Source organism: Marmota flaviventris, chromosome 1 (assembly GCF_047511675.1).
Source record: "Marmota flaviventris isolate mMarFla1 chromosome 1, mMarFla1.hap1, whole genome shotgun sequence".
In the NCBI taxonomy this organism is placed as follows: Eukaryota; Metazoa; Chordata; class Mammalia; order Rodentia; family Sciuridae; genus Marmota; species Marmota flaviventris.
In genome coordinates, this window is record NC_092498.1 from 111,240,026 (window position 1) to 111,261,708 (window position 21,683).

Sequence of the window (21,683 nt, forward strand, 5' to 3'; positions counted from 1 at the left end):
AGGAAGGAGAGAGAGATACATTCTACCATCTGGGTATTAAGAAGCATAGCTAGGCATAGGTCATGTCCTGGAGGACTTATATGCAGCATTCTCTCATTGAAAGAGAGTGAGGAAAGGTACATGGTTAGAGTGGGGCAAAGCCTAGGTATCTAGAGAGGAAAGACAAGCCTGTTTTCTCCTGAGTGTTTCCTCTGAGCATGTTACTCCCTCAGCATCTTCATAACATGGGCTTTGCTGGAGGGAAACAGTGTGGAGGGGTATAGGAAGTTCTTACCAGTAGTGTTTGGGAAATAAACTGAACAAGTTCTAACTTGGGCCTCACACACACACACACGCACACACACAAAAAATCCTCCACAAAATTACCACAATTATTGCTACAGAGAGCACACTTTAAGAGTTCCTGTAACTCCTTTCTAAAGAAATCACTGGAATATAAGTTCATAACTGGTTTGGCTTTTTTAATGGGTTTCAAAAGGATTATGAAAGGATTATGTCTTTGATAATTGAGAGAATAAATTCCCACTGTTAGAATTTTATCAATCTCAAGAGTAGGGTGAACTACTCAACTTCAGTTATGATTTTCAGTGAATTCTACCACCTTGACCTCAAACTATACTCTTCTTTTCATTTTGTGGGCCTGATTATGTGGGCTCTTGGGTGTCTTTGTGGTTTTTGGATTTCAGCATCTTGGAAAGAAGCATGGGTTGGGCTACCTTTTCTCTCCTCATCTCACTTAAGATCCAAAACAATGTTTGTGTGAAGTATTTTGGTCACCATGCTGAAAAGCTAATGCACTTAGCCAAGTACAGGGGAGACCAAATCCTCTGGTTTAAGAGGTCACTGACACCCAACAGGCTTGAAGTGTGACATGGTTGAGAGGCTGCAGACCCCAGATGCTGTTTGGAGCCAGAGGTAGGAGAAGGATGTGAGGCTGTGAATACAGTTTCTCACCTTCATTATCTTCACCCCTTTTCCTTAAAGCTTAACCTCATATATTCTTTGACCTTCTCCCTTACAGTGCCCAGCACTTCCTCTGACTTTTATGCACTTCCTCTGACTTTTATATGAAGATAAGATATGAAGAGGGATTGAAATTCCCCCATCTCCTTTCATCTATTTTGGGATAAATTCATCCAGCAGCTGACTTTCCCTTTTCCTCCTTCCTTCACATCCCAGCTCACTGTTCTCCTGGCGCTAGACTACAAGCTGAGGATTTGGATTCTCAATTAATCTGAGGTTTAAGGATCCTTACCTGAGAGTTCCTGAGAGTCACAGAGCTGTGAAAACAGGGAGGGGGAGCTGGGTGTACTATAGCTCTTGTAGGTCCCCTTTGGGGAAAGACACAGTGCGAGAGGGTAGCACTGTGTCTTATAAATGAATGTGTTGTCCTCCTTAGACAAGTGGAAATATCAAACCATTTTCTCTAACAGACATTGCAGAATCATGTTATCTGTAGAGAAAACTGAGGGCCATGACCGAGATGAGAGAGAGGATTTCTTGTACATTGCTGGGTGAGAGGAAAGGTCAGGTATATAGGGATCATCCCCCTATCCCATGTTTGCATTTATACTTACCTCTGAGCTAAGAAACTACCCTTCTTCCCCCAGTGACTCTGTGAACCTCACTTTCAACTTCTATTAGTCTCTCTAGGTAGGTCTATTTATCTTCAAATCTCTTGCTTTCATTTCCTACCCCTGCTAGAATCCAGGGTCGTTAGAACCTGAAGCAAGGTAGAGGCTCTTTACCAGTAACAATTATGTTCAGGGAGCACTGGGAACTAACCACATGTTGGAGTGATTGTGTCCAAGTATAGAGTTTATCCTGAATGTTGCATTTGTAATTCACAGAGCACAGTGGGAAATTGGGCTCTGCTTCCAACCAATGTGAAATGGATGTTCATCAGCCATTCATCCTTGGTCAGAATGATTTTGTCACAGAGAGTCTCCAAAGGACATTGGAGGGTCTGTTTGTCTTAAAACATTTCTACATATGAGTGGACCCATGCAGGTCAAATCCTTATTTTTCAAGGGTTAATGGTATGTCCCCTTTAACTTATCACCACAGTGAGGCTAAATTTAACCCACACACTCACGTGTTAAATGTGTCTCTAGTGATCACAGTCTACCCTGCAAGATGAAATTGTGTTTTCCTTTGAAGCATCTCCATGGCTGATGAGATGATCAGCCATGGTAAAGACCTCACAGTGTTTTGTCAACAAACAGGTTAATATACTGCCAGAGAAATCATAGGAGAGTTCTGAGAGGACAAACACCCATAGTTACCCTCATCTAGGGTGAACCCATTCAGGAATGCATTGAGTGTGTCTGCTTCGATGTTTCAGACTTCAGTGATAGAAGGAATGAGCAGGTCAGGTATCAGAGGAGAACTCGCTTCTTTGTAAAATATTGGTATAAATTATGGTGCTTATCCACGTCTTAGCCATGAAGAAATATGAGTTATGCTCCTGGGGTGGGGCAATTCTCCTTCTGTAGCACTGCTGATGGGAAAACTTTGAAAGAGAGGACTTGTATTTTGAGTGGTTCATACCATGTGTATCTCTCTACCTTGATCAGAATCATGGTCTCGTCCATCTGCACAGCTAGGATCCATGAAAGGAGGAAGCTTGGTCTCTATATGTCTAGTCCTGTTCTGTCTTATTCTGGTATGGACCACACCCCACAGCTAGGTCTGGTTCATAAGGAGACTTCAAGGACTCAGGAGCTTCCCAAAGAGCTGAGACTTCAGGACTGCATCTGGGCTCTAGTACCCAAATATAGGCAGGCAAGTCTTCCCCCAGTTGTCTCAGCTCTGTCCTCTTCCTCAGGAATATGGGACCATCCCTGCTGGTAGCAGGCCCGCCCTGGCCCCTGGGGACTCAACCCCCAGTTCTTTGTTATGCATGTCAATGTGGCCAGCTCACAAGGCCATGATGCGGGCTTGCGGTTCCCTGTTTATCTGCCTAGAGCATATGTGTCTCTCGGGAACATCTTGACCTGTTCGAGCCTCCTGATAGGGGACGGTGACGTGACCGTAACCCAAGGACGCAGTTATTACTCTTCCCTCCTCACTTTTGAGTGATTTCCCGCAGCTGTTAAAAAGATATATAAGGGGAACAAATTTGGCAATAAAGTGCGCACATGCTCCCTCCTGGATGAAGAACCTTGGTGTCCTGTGTATTTTTAACCCCGCCGTCCCTCGCTGGACTCGGCTCCGTTAGCCGGACGCGGCACATCCCAAGCAGTGAGGATTAAGAACTGTACATCTGGGCTAAACCAGTCTCAGAGAATTCTGAGACTGGGATCTGAGATCTAAAGAGTAGGGTATATCCATCTTCTGATTTCCTTCTAGAGAAGCCCCCAAAACCTACCATCTTGTCTGAGCTACTGTGATGATTAATCTGGACTATCAACTTGATTGGATTAAGAGATGTCAAGTAATAAGAAACTTGTGGGGTTTTTTTTTTTGTTGTTGTTGTTGTAGTTATTTGTGTTCATTTTTAATGAGGGTGTTTCCAGTAGTAATTGGCATGTGGACAGCAAACTGATGAGAAACACCTGTCCTGAATGTGGATAGCACAGTTACTAGAGATTCCCAGGGGATTTCCCAGGCCTTCAGTTATGGACTAGAGCTGTATATTGGTCCCTCTTCTTCTGAGTCGCTAGCTTTTTTGAACTAAGCAGCTACTGATTCCTCCAGCACTCCAGTCTGTTGACAGATATTTTGGGACTATCCAGCTTCTGTTCCTGTAAGGCAATCTAATAATTTTTTTATAAATACACACACACACACTGTTGGTACTTTTCCTCCAGAGAATCTTAACACAGGTAGGCTCTTTGATTACCTGTGGAAACTCCATCTGGTGTTAGGGATCTTGGAGGCTCAGGGTTTACCATCTGGATATAGCAGGAATCCTAGGACCCTGGGATAGTCAATTCCAAATGGAGCCTAGGACAAGGCCAATTTCTTCATTCCATCCATAATAGAGCATCAAGCAGGCTGATATCACTGTAACCATCACAGTCCAGCTTGCTATATAGAGCACAGTGACCTCCTGGAGTTGGTGATGCCAACTGAGAAGATATTCAAGGGTCCTAGTCACAGGTTCCACATTTGGAATGGGCGTCTTCTCTCAGAGCTATCTTTTTTCTACAGTCCAGCCATAGGGTCTATTGTGGGGTAAGGTGAGCCCTATTTCACCTGGTTGCCCCCTTGTCTTCTCTCCTTGGAGTCTACAGCAAACCTTCCCTTTCAGTATTGCTGAAGCTTGTCATGGCCTCAGGAGGAATGGTGATCCTACAGTGACTCATGGGTGAAATTTGACAGGTTCATTTTGAGCAAGGAAGGAGAACACAAGTTCTATTGGATCCTAAAATTACATCTACACCCCAGGATCAGCTTCAAGCCCTGTTCCCTGGGAATGCTGTTAACACCAGTCACAGATGAATATTCAGATGCCATGACCTTTATAGGAGGAAACCACAGGTGTGGTCAGTCTCCAGAGACCCCTTGGAGCTGCTACTCTTGGGGGTGCATACCAATGCTTTGCCCATAAACTGTTTAATATTTCTAGAAAGTTTACTTAGATTCTTTGAGAATTCAGCTTCAGGTGAGAAGATAATTAAGGGAAATGGGGGCTCCTGAGCCAGAGACAAAGAGTATGAAAGACAGAGCATGCAGAACCAGAACACAAAAAGGGGGATTTGGGGAGGAACCAGGCCCTGCAGTCCTCAGATCATATTTCCTCCTGGTGTATCTAGGAACATCCTGACACAGCAGGGCCCTGTCCTGGGGCCTGGAGAGCATGATCCTCCAATGTCATTCTCATCTGATGACCCCTGGATGTTCTGGAAGACAATCAGAGACATCTTCTGTGTGAACTATCTGCATGTCATCTCAAGGTAGAAGAATCATTGTTCTGGTGCAGGAAAATTGTTACTATACTGTAACATTAAACTAAGGTACTTTCTATCCACACCATTGTTGAGTTATTGAGAATAACTTCCATCAATTCCTGTGTCATGTGTCCAACATGGCAGATTTGTGTTCACATTTCTCTGTAATTTCATGTAATACATTTGTCTTTATTTCTAATGATTACATTCCTTGATGTGTGTTATTGAGTCTCCATCTTGTCAGTTTGGGGTATACAAACTGATTTTGTAAATAAATAAGTAAATAGCCTGACAAATTTTCTAGCCCAGGACAGATAAATACCTTTTCCAAAATAATATCTAACAACCTCTCTTGTCAAATGCTGCTTGTGTTGTTTATATAGTTTATTTGTTTATTTATTTCCATGGTAAAAATACTTCCTTTCTTATCAAATTTAGATGTTGATGTAATATCACTAATGCAGAATTAAGAAAAATTGCACAGAAACCAATTTTTGCCAAAGACCACAAAACTACTATATTATACCTCTCTGATACTCATTCATGTATAAATATACTTCTATTTTAAATGTAATTATAACTTATGCTGCAGTTCATTGAAACTGTGAAACCAAAATTCTAGCACATTCAGGTAAGATGCAAAAAAATATTGTATTATAAACTGTGGAAGAGAATAATGTGTACATAGAATTCTAAAACTTTACTGGTGGAAGTACAAATGATTTCGGTCAATTTAGAGGGTAATTTGTATTACACAACTATGACATATATCATGAGGAATGTATATGCATTCCTCCCAGGACAAATTTATGTGAACATCAATATGAAAATTATTTATGTTAGCCAAAAATAACTTTAATGCCAGGCACTGAAATATAATAAAATATGGTATTAAATGTAGAAATAAAAGTGTCATGTGTCAGTTATAAGGCAGGAACTAAGCATTGAAGTGATTATTGTAACATAATAGTGGATAAACAAAAGATTATGCAAAGAATGTCTTTAGAAATAGCCATTTACATAAAGTTCTAAAGGATACATTATTTAAGAATACATACCTAAAACAAGATTTAGGAAGAAGGTAGAGAAAAAAATCCTATGTAATCCATAGTAGTGGTTACAAATTAGATGATATTGAAAGATTTTGTGCAATATAAAAAACAGAAAGCATTCTGGAATCCTGCCAGTGTTGTTGAGATACTTTTGGTGACTCCTGTCTACTTGTCTTTATTGGTAACTAATGCATTTCTTTTCAAGAACCTATCTTTATTTTCCATAAAATTTACGAGGTGGGGTTGGATTGCAGTGATGAAAACCACCTACATTACTCACCAAGTTACCACTAAATTAGCTGCAGATCTACTGCAGTAGATACTTCACAGGACATGTTGTACTCTAAAAAATGCCTTCACCTGCCTGATCAGTCCCACCTGAGTGTAGTCAGACAATAAGCCACTGCCCAGGTGATAATCTGGGCCTTTAAACAAAACACCCAATGTCTTTGCAATATTAATATATGCAAAGAAAATTTGAACTGAGTTCATGTGAGTTTCTGATTGTGTTCCAAGAATTTGAATTAAAATGGAAGTCACCAATATGAACTTTGGAGATTATTTCAGAGATGAACTTTAACACCATGAGGTAATCATTTCAGATTAACAAGGACTCAATTTTAGTCTGAACCACACAGACTTTATGGCAGGAGAAGAAGTTTTTTTTTTTTTTTTTTTCCCTATGAATTTCCTGTCAATGGGTTTCATGTAGCATACATTGTGAATCTGTCCATTCCAGTTCCATTATCTCCAAATTAGAGGAGCTAGGCTAAGATAGTGCCCAATCCTTGTATGCTTTGCATATAACACTACCTGGAATGGAGGTGGTATGAATATTCATGAGAGTGCCTTGGCTGGACTGAAGGATATCAGCCAGCTCTGATTCCAGGATAATCAGAGTCCTGATAGTGATTAGTGGGCATGCTTACTCTCAACTGGGGATATTTATCTACAATTTCTTATTCCTGAAGTTCTCAATAATTTTCCTATCCACTTAAGCTAGGAAAATCATCTCTTCAAGAACTATCTTTCATAATGCACAAAATTGCTGTGTTCTATTTTCTGCCTTCTAATTCCCAAGGATTTATTTCACGTAATGCATTGTAGTGCATAGTTAAATACATTTTGTGGTTATTTCATGGTATCCATCACATTCCCTATAGTTGTAGGTCTAATAGTAAAAGATGCATGTTAGTTAAGCACTGATTTTGGTTTGATGTCTGATACATTATATGAAATACAGTTGACATATATATGCCTATATATACTTTAACAGAATGTAAATCTAAGTGTTGGCTGTAAATGAAAAGATAAAGAGAGAAAAATGGATCATTTATTTAATAGACATGTGTACACGCATTCAAACAAATAGATATCAATCTGCAGTAAATCAATAAAACAATTAGTTTTGTTGTTTTCATTTGAAATTTTGCATATTTGATCCTGCTCTCAGTTTCCAGATGCAAGCATTTCCTCATATGTATGATTAATTTAATTTTTAGCAATGATGTCTATATTAGTCAATGGGAAAAGAAGTGTCTCTCCAACAAATGGTCTTTTGAAAACTGGATTTCCACATAAAAAAGAAAGAATCTGAATTCCTATGCACATGATACACAAAATGTATTACCATAGAGCTAAAATTACAAAACTTTTAGAAAAAAAGTATAAAAAAAAATTCATGACTGTGGACTTGAAAATAGTTTCCTGAGGTATAACACCAAAATTAAAGACAACAGAAAAAAAAAACAGGTTGCATTTCATCAAAATTTAAAAGTGAAGTGCATGAAAGGACACTATTAAGAGATTTAAAAGCTAATTTACAGAATTGGAAAAACTACTTCTAAATCATTTATCTTACAAGAGTCTATAATCCATACCACATATATATAATAACATTAACTCATGGAAATAAATGATATACAATTCAATTTAAAATGGTCAAAGGGATTGAATAGGAATTTCTACAAAGAAGATACACAAATCAACATCAAGTATACAAGAGATTCTTAGATTATTAGTTATTAGGGAAATGCAAATAAAATCACAATTAGATGTCACTTCACATCCACTATTTTAGTCATGTGGTGATGATGTGAAAAAAAATTGGAACCTTTTTGCATTGGCTAGGGGGTGCAAAGTGACTTAGCATTTCCCTTTAAAATTAAATCTAGAATTACCATATGACCTAGAAATTCCACTTCTAGGTATAGAACTAAAAGTTTTAGTCATGAAAGATGAATAAGCTTTAGATATGTGCTGTACAACTTTGTGCCTGTAGTTAAGATTGCTAATGTTGATTTGTGCACTTAAAAACTCATTAGAAGGGTAGATTTCAAGTTTGATATTCTTACTACAAAAAAGGAAAAGGAAACAGATGTTAAAACACTTGCTTATAAGTATTCATGGAAATACTATTCACAATATACAAAAAGTTATAACAATCCAAATGTGCCTCACTGAAGAATAGGTCAGCATGCAGTATCTCCATAAGGTGAATTTTATTCAGTCATATAAAGGAATGAAGTTCTGATACATGCATGCTGTGATAAATGTTCAAATGAGGCAACTAAATTAAAGAATCCAGACACAGAACGGAACATATCATATGATTTCATTTATACAAAACATCTAGAAGGTGGAAGCCCATAGAGTTATAAAGCAGATTGATAGTTGTCAGAGGCTGGGTGGGAAGAGATATGGAGAATGACTGCTTCACAGAATGGGGATTCCTTTTTGAATGATGAATATCCTTGGAAACTAGCTATAGATGTGGTTACAAGTTTGTGAATTTACTAAATGACACTGAATTGTGTACTGTAAAATGGTCAATTTTATGTTATGGAGACTTTGCTAACAAGAAATGCAAAAAAAAAAAGATGTGGTTCTCTACAGATTCTTTATACATGAGAAGTTGCAACACAACACAACACTGTGGATTAGTACTTGTGATAGGATTTCTACCAGATGAGAGATGCCAAAATCTCAAGGTGTTCAGACATTAAGTTGACCTTTCCACCTCTACTCTAATAATCTGACTGACTATAGAATTTAGGGTGAGCATCAGAATTCCTGAATCTTATAAGTATTTCTTGTCTTCAGTTGTTCCACCCAGAATTAAGTATTTCTTCTGTTTTACTTTTCTTATAAGAAGACACTATTAGGGACTTTCAATTAGCCATCACTACCATTAAGGCTCCTATTCCATATCTTTTAACCTGAAAATGGAAATTATACAAGATTGAGACCCTTCCATGTCTCAGGCACCGCTGATCCTCAACACAATCAGAAATGTAAGATCATTATCATCTTCCTTCAATGAGGAAAACAGGAAAGGAGAGGTAAATTGATCATGATCAATTTTCAATAAATGTTCTCACATACCTTAAATTAAAATTTGAGATTTCTACAATGAGTGCTATTGATCAAAACATGGAGATAGAATAGACAGCATCAGATAAAGAGCTTTGATCATGAGTGATAAGTAATGTTATTAAATGTTGATAGGAATTTATAAGGAAAAAGTGCTGTTACTCATAGAAATAAGAAAGTCAGAGAGGGAAAGATTGGTATAAATAAGACCATACACTTAGGTCCATGGGAGGGGTTGTTCTTCCCTCTGCATGTTGGTTAAAAAGCTTAAGATCATCTCACTAAGCATCTTTCTTCTCCTGGGGTCAACTACTCTGTCACGAGAATGGTTCCTTTGGTTCCTTCAATTAATCAAGACAGAGAGTAGAACAGCTCTCAATTCCTCATTCTTTTTTACTTCACATACAATGAACAAATCCAAAAGTTCTTTCTTCATGAGCCTTTCTTATCAATGTTCCCAGGTCCCTCAACATAGTCCAAGCTAAAATGAAGACTCAAGACATATTTATACCACCCCACCAGCCTCCTTCCTGGTCAAACTATTTTAAGACATCACTCTCTGTTGAAGTTTATTATTCTCTATAACCAATTTACATTGCACAGTTCTCCTTTTTCTTCTAAATAAGATCCTGACCTTCAATGTTGTTGACCAAGCAGAGAAAATCTCTCCAGGACCACAGAACATCACTTCTCCCTATGAAGCAAAATCATCACTGTTAACCAACCACGTATCCCTCCCTAGACATACACCATATGAGCCATTCACACTTTTGTGCCTTTTCACAATCAGCTTTCTGAGTCCACTAGAAAGTTTCTTTTCAAATTCTTAACTCTGGTAAATTCAAAGAAATCTTAGTGTGTCATCCCACTCCTCTATAAATGTATTTGTGGCACAGGGTTTGTAAGGATGAAATGAGAAATCTAAATAATATTTTTTAGGATACTGAATGGTATTTCATCTAGGGATCAGAGTAATGTTGGAGTTTTATCATTGTTTATCAGCAATAGAGTACATTATGATGGTCTGAATGCTCCCCCAAAACATAAGCATTTAAGCGTAATTGTCAATGTGATAGAACTAGAAGGTAGGGCCTTTAGAAGGTAAGTAATGATTGCCTGCAGGGAAACAATGATTAATCTTTTTGTTAAGACAATGCACTTATCATCTAGGAAATAATACAGCAACAAGGCACCATCTCAGAAGAAGAGATGACTTTTACCAGACACCAAACATCTTGACCTTGATCTTAGACTTCTCAGCCTCAAAAGGTATAAGAAACAAATTTCTACTGTTTATAATTTACCCAGTCTGTGGTATTTGTTGCAGCAGCACAAATGAATTAAGACACCCACATAGAATCTATTTTCTACATACTACCTTGTGAAATGATCAACTTGTTCACATATATGATTGCTTAAAAATTTCCACTTATCTTAAAAATAAGATACCAGAGTACTTACATGGAGCTAAGACCCTGTGAGATAAGAACTCCACTTTCACTGAATTGCTTTCAGTTTTTAGAGAAATGCATGCCCTTCTTAGTCAAGGATCCTTTCACCTCCCACACTCCTCCTAATTTAGGACTTAGCTCTCCCTTCTCAAAAACTTTCTTATACTTTGATGAATCCTTGCATGACATCCAGCTGTTATTGAGTCTATTTCCATGTTTTCCTCCTTCCCTGTAACTCGCAAACCTGTAGGTGAATTGCCGGTCATTTGAATATTTGTACTGTTTATCTGCATTAATCAGAGTTCCATTTCATGGAAGTTATCTGACAGTCCCACCAATGAATTTCATGCCTGGCACCATGATTAAACATGGTAACTGCTTATTTAACACTGGTAAATTGCCTGGAAGATGGAAGGAAGGAAGGAAAAAAGGAAGGAAGGGAATTTTTTATTTACAGAAGCTAAAGATAAATGTCTTGTCATAGGTCAAGAATCCTCTGTTAAAAGTGAGACTCAAAATTAGCTTAACATGAGCTGTATAATTACATATTAAATGTGTCTCTGCTGACATGCCTCACACATGCAACATAAACCTGTATCTTTACTGAAGCATCCTCAGGGCTTGCCAAATGACTGACAGCAGTATAAACTCCAGAATATTTTGTAGGTGGATGAGATGTAGAAGTGAAGTAGATCCCATGGAGAAGACTCTCCAAGAAGAGAGAAAAGCCCTTGGCTACCCTCAAATGGAAAAGGCCAATTCTGAAAGCTTTTGGTTTATCAGTTGCTGAATCACAGATCTTGATGAGATGAGAACATATCAAGTAGACAGAGTAGCTGGGAGTCAGGGAAGTTTTTATTTCTGTGTAAATATCTGCAAGAGACAGGTTCTTAAAAACAAGAACCAGATACTTGGGGTGGAACAGTTATTATTATTCATGTGGGGCTGTTTATATAACCCTATGATGGTCAGAATCCAACTTCTGAATGGCTATACTTGTGTATGACCATCCCTCTGGGCACCATAGTCTCATTCATCTGCACAACAAGGCCAAGGAAAGGAGACAACAAGTATTCTCATGACCCTGCTGTGCCTTGGTAAAATCTGAAGATAGAGAGGAGACCTATTCCATAGCCAGGCCCTTGTCCATTAGGAGACCATTGAGAGGAGGAGAGGTCCTGCTCAGACTTTGGGTCACAAACCTCTCACCAAGAACACTCTACTCAGGCTGAGTTTGGGCCCCAGGTTTCATGTGAGGGCTGGTGATTCATTCCCCAGATATCACAGGTTCTCCGGCTCAGTGGGGAAATGGTGTGACTCTGCTCTAATCCACAAGATGTTTTGAGTCCAGCAGCTAATAGCTGGGACCTGAACAGTTGGCAATGTCCTAGAAACCAGCTTCTGATATTTTTCCAGAGACCCTGTCAAAACCCACCATCTGCAATGAACCAGGCTCTGTGATCACCTACAAGAGGACAGTAACCATATGGTACTAGGGGATTGTGGAGGCTCATATGTACCATATGAGAGAAGGAATCCTAAGACCTTGAGGCAGTCAGTCCCACTGGAGCACAGAACAAGTCCAATGGTCTCATCCTATTCATGACAGAGTATCATACAGGTTGATATCTCTGTAATCATTATAGCCCTGCTGGCTCTGGAGAGCACAGTGATGTCCTGAAGCTGTTGGTGATAGTTGAAATGATTCTAAAGGGTTCCATTTGAGACTGATAGGGGTTTACTTGCTACACATGAATGAAACTCTGATTTTATTGAAAATAATTTTTCATCTCATATAAACGTAGGTGTTTAGCATTGGGCTCACTAACTAGATTTAACTCCAAGAAAGAAGACATTCTGTATTATGATCCAGTGACTTAACCGGATACTTTCAAAACAATTATATGAATATACATGTGTAATCCATGAGTAGTATTCATAGCTACATGAAGAATGAATTAATGAAAGATAAAATGGATGATGAAACATCAAGTGAACTGAGTGGGGCAGGAAGAAGGAGATGAAACACCAGATTTTCACCTCTTTTGCTCTTGACATTTGTCAACTGCTGATGGCAAACATCTCATCCCCAGATTTGAGTCTTCAGATGTTCAATATATGGAAATTCTCATCTCCAGAAGAATTAACTTATGTGTCTCAGATTGAACAGGAAGTACAAAAGGGCTCCATTATTTCTTATATGGGAGACCATTTTTTTCCTCTCTGATCCTGAGCTCTTAAGGTTCAGCTAAACCATATTCCAAAGTGTCTAAAAGTGTCTTAAAAGTCTAAAGACTTTTAAGATCTGAATTAACAAAACACGGGAAGCTGAAGACTCTAACAAGGAGGCCTGAGGAATCCTATCTATAACCGAGAAAAGGTTTATTGAAGAACTATAGTTCTATCACAAGAAGTGGGGAATATAAGAATTCAGAGTACAGGGAAAAGACTCAATTTTTTCAAGCTCTCACCAACCCCATTTTATATGATTTTCAGAAGCAGCTGATGCCATCAGCTCCTCACCAAATGAGTCACTCTCCATGCCTGGTGAGAAAGAAAAATTCTGAGAAAGGAAGCTGGGCCCAGAGGATCAAGTTCTATCCAAAGGAGATAATTTGCCTAGGTGGATATCCAGGCAGACTAGGGTCATTTTCAGCAGCTCTGACCTATAAGACCTTCCCCCTCCCCACATTCTCAGTTCCCAGGGCCCAATATTACATAGTATAAAATATTATCTAGAAGGGCATGGCTAGCTTCATCCTGGCGGTCCTTCATATTCTTTTATTTGAGGCCCACCACAGCCAGAGAGAAAATCCCAATGCACAGAAAGTAAACACAGGAGAGACCAAACCACATTCAGAGTAGTAGAATCTTGGAAATAAATCTGATGAACCTAGGAAGGTCTGCAAATAATCTGAGTAATGAAATATCTAGAGTGTCAACTGGTCATTTCTACATGGAGGAATCAAAATCAAAAGTCAGAGACATTGTCTGGAGTATTTCTGTACAGGACAATTAAATTTTGATAGTTTTATCTCTACCAAAATTGATTTCATTGACTAACTCTTCTTCCTTTTACACACATATGCATAAGGCTAGAATCCACATGGCAGATTTGGGTCCACACCTCTATACACCTTCATGATCTGGTTCACTATTCTGAAACACAATTTTCTTTATTTCTAATTGCCTCTTTCCTTGATGTATGGAGTATTCATTACTTCAGTTCAGAGTTCCAAATATAGTTCAGTAATAAATGGGAAAACATGAAATTCCAACCAAGAAAAATGAATCCAAAATGATGCCTTAGCAGCCTGCCTAGACCCTACAAGCTCTTCAAGCATTATCAGATGCTGTCTTTCCATTTTTCCTGGGATGTCATTACTCAAAGTCATCACACTGGCATTTGAAGTGATACCCAGTGGTATGCTGATTCTAAAAAGTGATCTAAAAAGTGCTCTGATATTTTTGCGTTTGCCAATTTCAGTGGTGCACATACCCCCTTTATGCCCAAATTCAAAATGCCAGTAGAATATCACTGCATACAGAGGTTGGGAAGCCAAGATCAGAAATGTCTTCACAAATGAATATGAGTCATCTGCAGCATATCTCACTGACAGCTCTCAAATATACTTATATTTCATTATATTTTCAAGGTAACTATAATTTTAAATTCAAAATTATGTAACAGTTTAAATGTAAATATGATATCATAACGCTTGCATGTCTACATGAGAGGCAAAAAACAAAAATGGCATTATCAAATGTAGGGGATAATAGTGATCACAAAGAAATCCAAAAATTAGTGATAGAAATACAAATAACCTCAGTGAGTTTGGGGAATATATTGGAGCTATAGTTTAAAAAGATAAAACAAACATAGTTAAAATACTATCCTAGAGAAAAATATATACAATTGTATGAGGTTGCATTCACAAGAACACAGATAGTAGTGATACGCATATTAGGTAATAATCATAATGTTTAAAAAAAGAAAAAAAAAGAGTGGTCAAGAAATATATTTTAAAATTTTTGACATTTCTAGCAATTAGAGAAATGTAAATTAAGATTATACTGAGATTTCATTTAACTCCATTCAGAAAAGCAATGATCAAGAATACAAATAACAGGAGGGGAAAGATGGCGGCGAGGGGAGTGCATTGCCCCCGTGTGCTGCTTCACTGTGTGGGAGTATGACAAGTCAGGACGGCTAAAGGATATCTTGTTAGGAATTTCCAGCAATAGTGGGGTGCTCCGGAACCTGGAGGAAGGATTTCCATCGCACGAGGATCAGCTACGGGGACTCAAACGCGAGAGGTTTGTCGCACTGCTTATTCATCAAATCGGCCCGAGGCTAGAATCTGCAGCGTGCGCTGGGATAGAGACGCAGGGTTACAGCGCTGCAGTTTCTGCCAGCCGCGCAAGCACCGTACTCAGGGCTGAATTCTGGGTTCGAGACGGGGGAAGGAAGCGGTCCATCTCGGTTCTCCACACCGGTCAGACCACAGAGGAGGCCAGCAGCCACCATGTTGGTAAACTGACGTCACCACCGCTGTTTTCGACTGACCGCAGCTCATTCAGCCATAGAACAGGTAATTTCAGGCTGCAATTCGTCTGCGGCTTGCAGACAGATTGCTAGGGCTCAGCGCCTGGGTGCTTCTTAGAACCTGATCTTATCGGAGTGAATACCCAGCGCGGGGCGGCCGAGTTCCGGCTCCCGGAACCGCCCTGGCCCAGGGCTACTGAGCCTGCGGAGGCTGCTTCTTGGACCCTGCACCTACCAGAGCATACAACAAGCACTAAGCAGCCGAATTACGGCTCCCGGAACTGAGCCCGCGGGGACTGCTTCTTGGAGCTTACATTTATAGGAGCTTACACCGAGCACGGAGTGGCCGAGTTCCGGCTCCCGGAACTTCCCTGGCCCGGGGCTAGGAGCCCGCGGAAACTGCTTCTCGGTCCGGGTCCTGCTGAGGGCCGGTCAGGACTCACCCGGTGCTTTGGTTGCCCGGCAAGGGGAACGAAATGCTGCCATTCGCATAGGATACCAACATGGCAGAGATCTGATGTCTGCAGAAAGCGGCGGAGGAGGGAACTTCATCAATACCAGTGGTGACATAAGCAGTTGGTCTCCTGGTAGGGGGGGTGAGGCACAGTCACCCGAGTCTCCTCAATTTGTCGTCGAGCCAGAGGGAAGGAGCCGGGCCGCCGCCAGCGCCCGGAGCAGGCCCAGTGGCTCGCCAGCGTGGTGACCGCGTGACCCCAATTGGAGAGGGGGCGGAGCGGAGCCGCCACCCGCAACCGCAAGGTGGGCAGACCCGCGACCCAGTGGTACATGGGCGTGGTAGGAGGGGCAGGGCAGAGCCGCGGTTCGCGCTTGCAAGGTAAACAGACCTGTGACAGCCTGGTGGATCAGGCCCAGTGGCCTGCCAGTGTGGTACACACGTCACCCCAACTGGAGTAGGGGCAGAGCAGATCCTTCTCCCACGCCCGGACCAGGCCCTGCCGGTGTGGTGGTCACGTGACCCCAATTGGAGTGGGGGTGGAGCAGAACCGCCACCCGTGCCCGCAGGGTGAGCAGACCAGTGATCAACCTGCAGATCAGGCCCAGGGGTCCGCAGGCGTGGTAGGAGGGGCAGGGCAGATCCGCCGCCCGCGCCTCCAAGGTAGGCAGACCTACAACAGACCGGCAGATCAGGCCCAGGAGCCTGCCGGCGTGGTACAAACACCACCCTAATTGGAGTAGTGGCAGAGCAGAGTCGCCGCCCATGCCAGGAACAGGCCCAGCGTCCTGCAGGCGGGGTAGTCACGACACCCCAATTGGAGTAGGGGCAGAGCAGAGCCTCCACCCGTGCCCGAAAGGTGGGCAGATCTGCGACCGACCAGCGGGACAGGCCCAGTGGCCTGCCGGTACGACAGACACGTCACCCCATTTGCAGTAGGGGCAGGGTAGAGCCGCCGCCCGCGCCTGCAGGGTAGGCAAACCTGCAACCGACCGGCGGATCAGGCCCGGTGGCCTGCCGGCGTGGTACACTCGTCACCCCAATTGGAGTAGGGGCAGAACAGAGCCGCCGCCAGCTCCCAGAACAGGCCCAGTGACCTGCCGGCGTGGTAGCCACGACACCCCAATTGGAATAAGGAGAGAGCAGAGCCGCCGCCCGCACCTGCAGGAAAGATACGCAAGCAGTATGAAAAGACAAGGAAAGAAAGGACCACAAGCAATGCAGGTCAACGCAACTTTAGAAGAGGTAACAGCTGCAGCAGATGGAATGTCAGATAAAGAATTCAGGATATACATGCTTCAGATGATCTGGAGTATCAAGGAAGACATTAAACAGCAAAATCAGACAATGAAAGATCACTTCGACAACGAATTACGCAAACAAATCCAGGAAGCAAAGGATCAACTATACAGGGAGATAGAGGTTATAAAAAACAAACAAACAGAAATCCTAGAAATGCAGGAAGCAATAAACCAACTTAAAAACTCAATGGAGAATACTACCAGCAGAGTAGAACACTTAGAAGATAGAACATCAGACAATGAAGACAAAGTATTTCAACTGGAAAAGAACATAGACAGCTCAGCAAGACTGTTAAGAAACCATGAGCAGAACATCCAAGAAATATGGGATAACATTAAGAGACCAAACTTAAGAGTCATTGGGATACAGGAAGGTACAGAGCTCCAATCCAAAGGAATGAGAAGTCTATTCAATGAAATAATACAAGAAAACTTCCCAGACTTGAAGAATGAGACAGAATCCCAAATCCTAGAAGCCTACAGGACGCCGAATGTGCAAAATCATAAGAGATCCACACCTAGACACATTATAATGAAGATGCCCAACATACAGAATAAGGAGAGAATTTTAAAAGCTACAAGAGAAAGGAAGCAGATTACATTTAGGGGTAAGCCAATCAGGATAACAGCTGATCTGTCAACACAGACTCTGAAAGCTAGAAGATCCTGGAATAACATATTTCAAACACTGAAAGAAAATGGGTTCCAACCAAGAATTGTGTATCCAGCGAAATTAAGCTTCAGGATGGAGGATGAAATTAAAACCTTCCACGATAAACAAAAGTTTAAAGAATTCGCAGCTAGAAAACCATCTCTTCAAAACATCCTCGCCAAAGCATTACAGGAAGAGGAAATGGAAAATAACAATGAAAACCAACAGTGGGAGGTAGGACACTAAAGGGGGGGGGGAATAATCAAAGAGGAAAACAAACCATGTTTAGTAACAGAAATAAACAAATATGGCTGGAAGAACAACCCATATCTCAATAATAACCCTAAATGTTAATGGCTTAAACTCACCAATTAAGAGACACAGGCTAGTAGAATGGATCACAAAAACAAGACCCAACAATATGCTGCCTACAGGAGACGCATTTGATAGGAAAAGACTTACATAGGCTGAAGGTGAAAGGTTGGGAAAAATCATATCACTCATATGGACTTCGGAAACAAGCAGGAGTGTCCATACTCATATCAAATAAAATAGATTTCAAGCCAAAGTTAATCAAAAGAGATAAAGAGGGACACTACATACTGCTTAAGGGAACCATACACCAACAAGACATAACAATCATAAATATTTATGCCCCAAACAATGGTGCAGCTATGTTCGTCAAACAAACTCTTCTCAAGTTCAAGAGTCTAATAGACCACCATACCATAATCATGGGAGACTTCAACACACCTCTCTCGCCACTGGACAGATCTTCCAAACAAAAGTTGAATAAGGAAACTATAGAACTCAATAACACTATTAATAACCTAGACCTAATGGACATATATAGAATATACCACCCAACATCAAGCAGTTACACTTTTTTCTCAGCAGCACATGGATCCTTCTCAAAAATAGATCATATATTATGTCACAGGGCAACTCTTAGACAATATAAAGGAGTAGAGATAATACCATGCATCTTATCTGATCATAATGGAATGAAACTGAAAATCACCGATAAAAGAAGGAAGGAAAAAGCATACATCACTTGGAGAATGAACAATAGGTTACTGAATGATCAATGGGTTATAGAAGACATCAAGAAGGAAATTAAAAAATTCTTAGAGATAAATGAAAACACAGACACAACATATCGGAATCTATGGGACACATTGAAAGCAGTTCTAAGAGGAAAATTCATTGCTTGGAGTTCATTCCTTAAAAAAAGAAAAAACCAACAAATAAATGATCTCATACTTCATCTCAAAATCCTAGAAAAAGAAGAGCAAAACAACAGCAAAAGAAGTAGAAAGCAAGAAATAATTAAAATCAGAGCTGAAATTAATGAAATCGAAACAAAAGAAACAATTGAAAAAATTGACAAAACTAAAAGTTGGTTCTTTGAAAAAATAAACAAAATCGACAGACCCTTAGCCATGCTAGCGAAGAGAAGAAGAGAGAGAACTCAAATTACTAGCATACGGGATGAAAAAGGCAATATCACAACAGACACTTCAGAAATACAGAAGATAATCAAAAACTATTTTGAATCCTTATACTCCAACAAATTAGAAGATAGTGAAGGCATAGATAAATTTCTTAAGTCATATGATCTGCCCAGATTGAGTCAGGAGGATATAGACAACCTAAACAGACCAATATCAATTGAGGAAATAGAAGAAACCATAAAAAGACTACCAACTAAGAAAAGCCCAGGTCCAGATGGGTATACAGCAGAATTTTACAAAACCTTTAAAGAAGAACTAATACCAATACTTTTCAAGCTACTTCAGGAAATAGAAAAGGAGGGAGAACTTCCAAATTCATTCTATGAGGCCAACATCACCCTGATACCTAAACCAGACAAAGACACTTCAAAGAAAGAAAACTACAGACCAATATCTCTAATGAACCTAGATGCAAAAATCCTCAATAAAATTCTGGCGAATCGGATACAAAAACATATCAAAAAATTGTACACCATGATCAAGTAGGATTCATCCCTGGGATGCAAGGCTGGTTCAATATACGGAAATCAATAAATGTTATTCACCACATCAATAGACTTAAAAATAAGAACCATATGATCATCTCGATAGATGCGGAAAAAGCATTTGACAAAGTACAGCATCCCTTTATGTTCAAAACTTTAGAAAAACTAGGGATAACAGGAACATACCTCAATATTGTAAAAGCAATCTATGCTAAGCCTCAGGCTAGCATCATTCTGAATGGAGAAAAACTGAAGGCATTCCCTCTAAAATCTGGAACTAGACAGGGATGCCCTCTCTCTCCACTTCTGTTCAACATAGTTCTCGAAACACTGGCCAGAGCAATTAGACAGACGAAAGAAATTAAAGGCATAAAAATAGGAAAAGAAGAACTTAAATTATCACTATTTGCAGATGATATGATTCTATACCTAGCAGACCCAAAAGGCTCTACAAAGAAACTATTAGAGCTAATAAATGAATTCAGCAAAGTGGCAGGATATAAAATCAACACGCATAAATCAAAGGCATTCCTGTATATCAGTGACAAATCCTCTGAATTGGAAATGAGGACAACCACTCCATTCAAAATATCTTCAAAAAAAATAAAATACTTGGGAATCAACCTAACAAAAGAGGTGAAAGACTTATACAATGAAAACTACAGAACCCTAAAGAGAGAAATAGAAGAAGATCTTAGAAGATGGAAAAATATACCCTGTTCATGGATAGGCAGAACTAACATCATCAAAATGGCGATATTACCAAAAGTTCTCTATAGGTTTAATGCAATGCCAATCAAAATCCCAACGGCATTTCTTGTAGAAATAGAGAAAGCAATCATGAAATTCATATGGAAAAATAAAAGACCCAGAATAGCAAAAACAATGCTAAGCAGGAAGTGTGAATCAGGCGGTATAGCGATACCAGACTTCAAACTATACTACAGAGCAATAGTAACAAAAACAGCATGGTACTGGTACCAAAACAGGCGGGTGGACCAATGGTACAGAATAGAGGACACAGAAACCAATCCACAAAACTACAACTATCTTATATTTGATAAAGGGGCTAAAAGCATGCAATGGAGGAAGGATAGCATCTTCAACAAATGGTGCTGGGAAAACTGGAAATCCATATGCAACAAAATGAAACTGAATCCCTTTCTCTCGCCATGCACAAAAGTGAATTCAAAATGGATCAAGGAGCTTGATATCAAATCAGAGATGCGCCGTCTGATAGAAGAAAAAGTTGGCTACGATCTACATACTGTGGGGTCGGGCTCCAAATTCCTCAATAGGACACCCATAGCACAAAAGTTAATAACTAGAATCAACAAATGGGACTTACTCAAACTAAAAATTTTTTTCTCAGCAAAAGAAACAATAAGAGAGGTAAATAGGGAGCCTACACCCTGGGAACAAATCTTTACTCCTCACACTTCAGATAGAGCCCTAATATCCAGAGTATACAAAGAACTCAAAAAATTAGACAATAAGAAAACAAACAACCCAATCAACAAATGGGCCAAGGACCTGAACAGACACTTCTCAGAGGAGGACATACAGTCAATCAACAAGTACATGAAAAAATGCTCACCATCTCTAGCTGTCAGAGAAATGCAAATCAAAACCACCCTAAGATACCATCTCACTCCAGTAAGATTGGCAGCCATTAGGAAGTCAAACAACAACAAGTGCTGGCGAGGATGTGGGGAAAAGGGTACACTTGTACATTGCTGGTGGGACTGCAGATTGGTGCAGCCAATTTGGAAAGCAGTATGGAGATTTCTTGGAAAGCTGGGAATGGAGCCACCATTTGACCCAGCTATTCCCCTTCTTGGTCTATTCCCTAAAGACCTAAAAAGAGCATGCTACAGGGACACTGCTACATTGATGTTCATAGCAGCACAGTTCACAATAGCAAGACTGTGGAACCAACCTAGATGCCCTTCAATAGACGA

The 21,683-nt window shown here is 40.2% G+C and overlaps 1 pseudogene; it reads left to right on the forward strand.

Annotated features, from left to right (window-relative positions):
* The first annotated feature begins 871 nt into the window (after window positions 1-871).
* On the forward strand, window positions 872-13,635 carry LOC139705080 (leukocyte immunoglobulin-like receptor subfamily A member 6; annotated as a pseudogene).
* The last annotated feature ends 8,048 nt before the right edge of the window (window positions 13,636-21,683 follow it).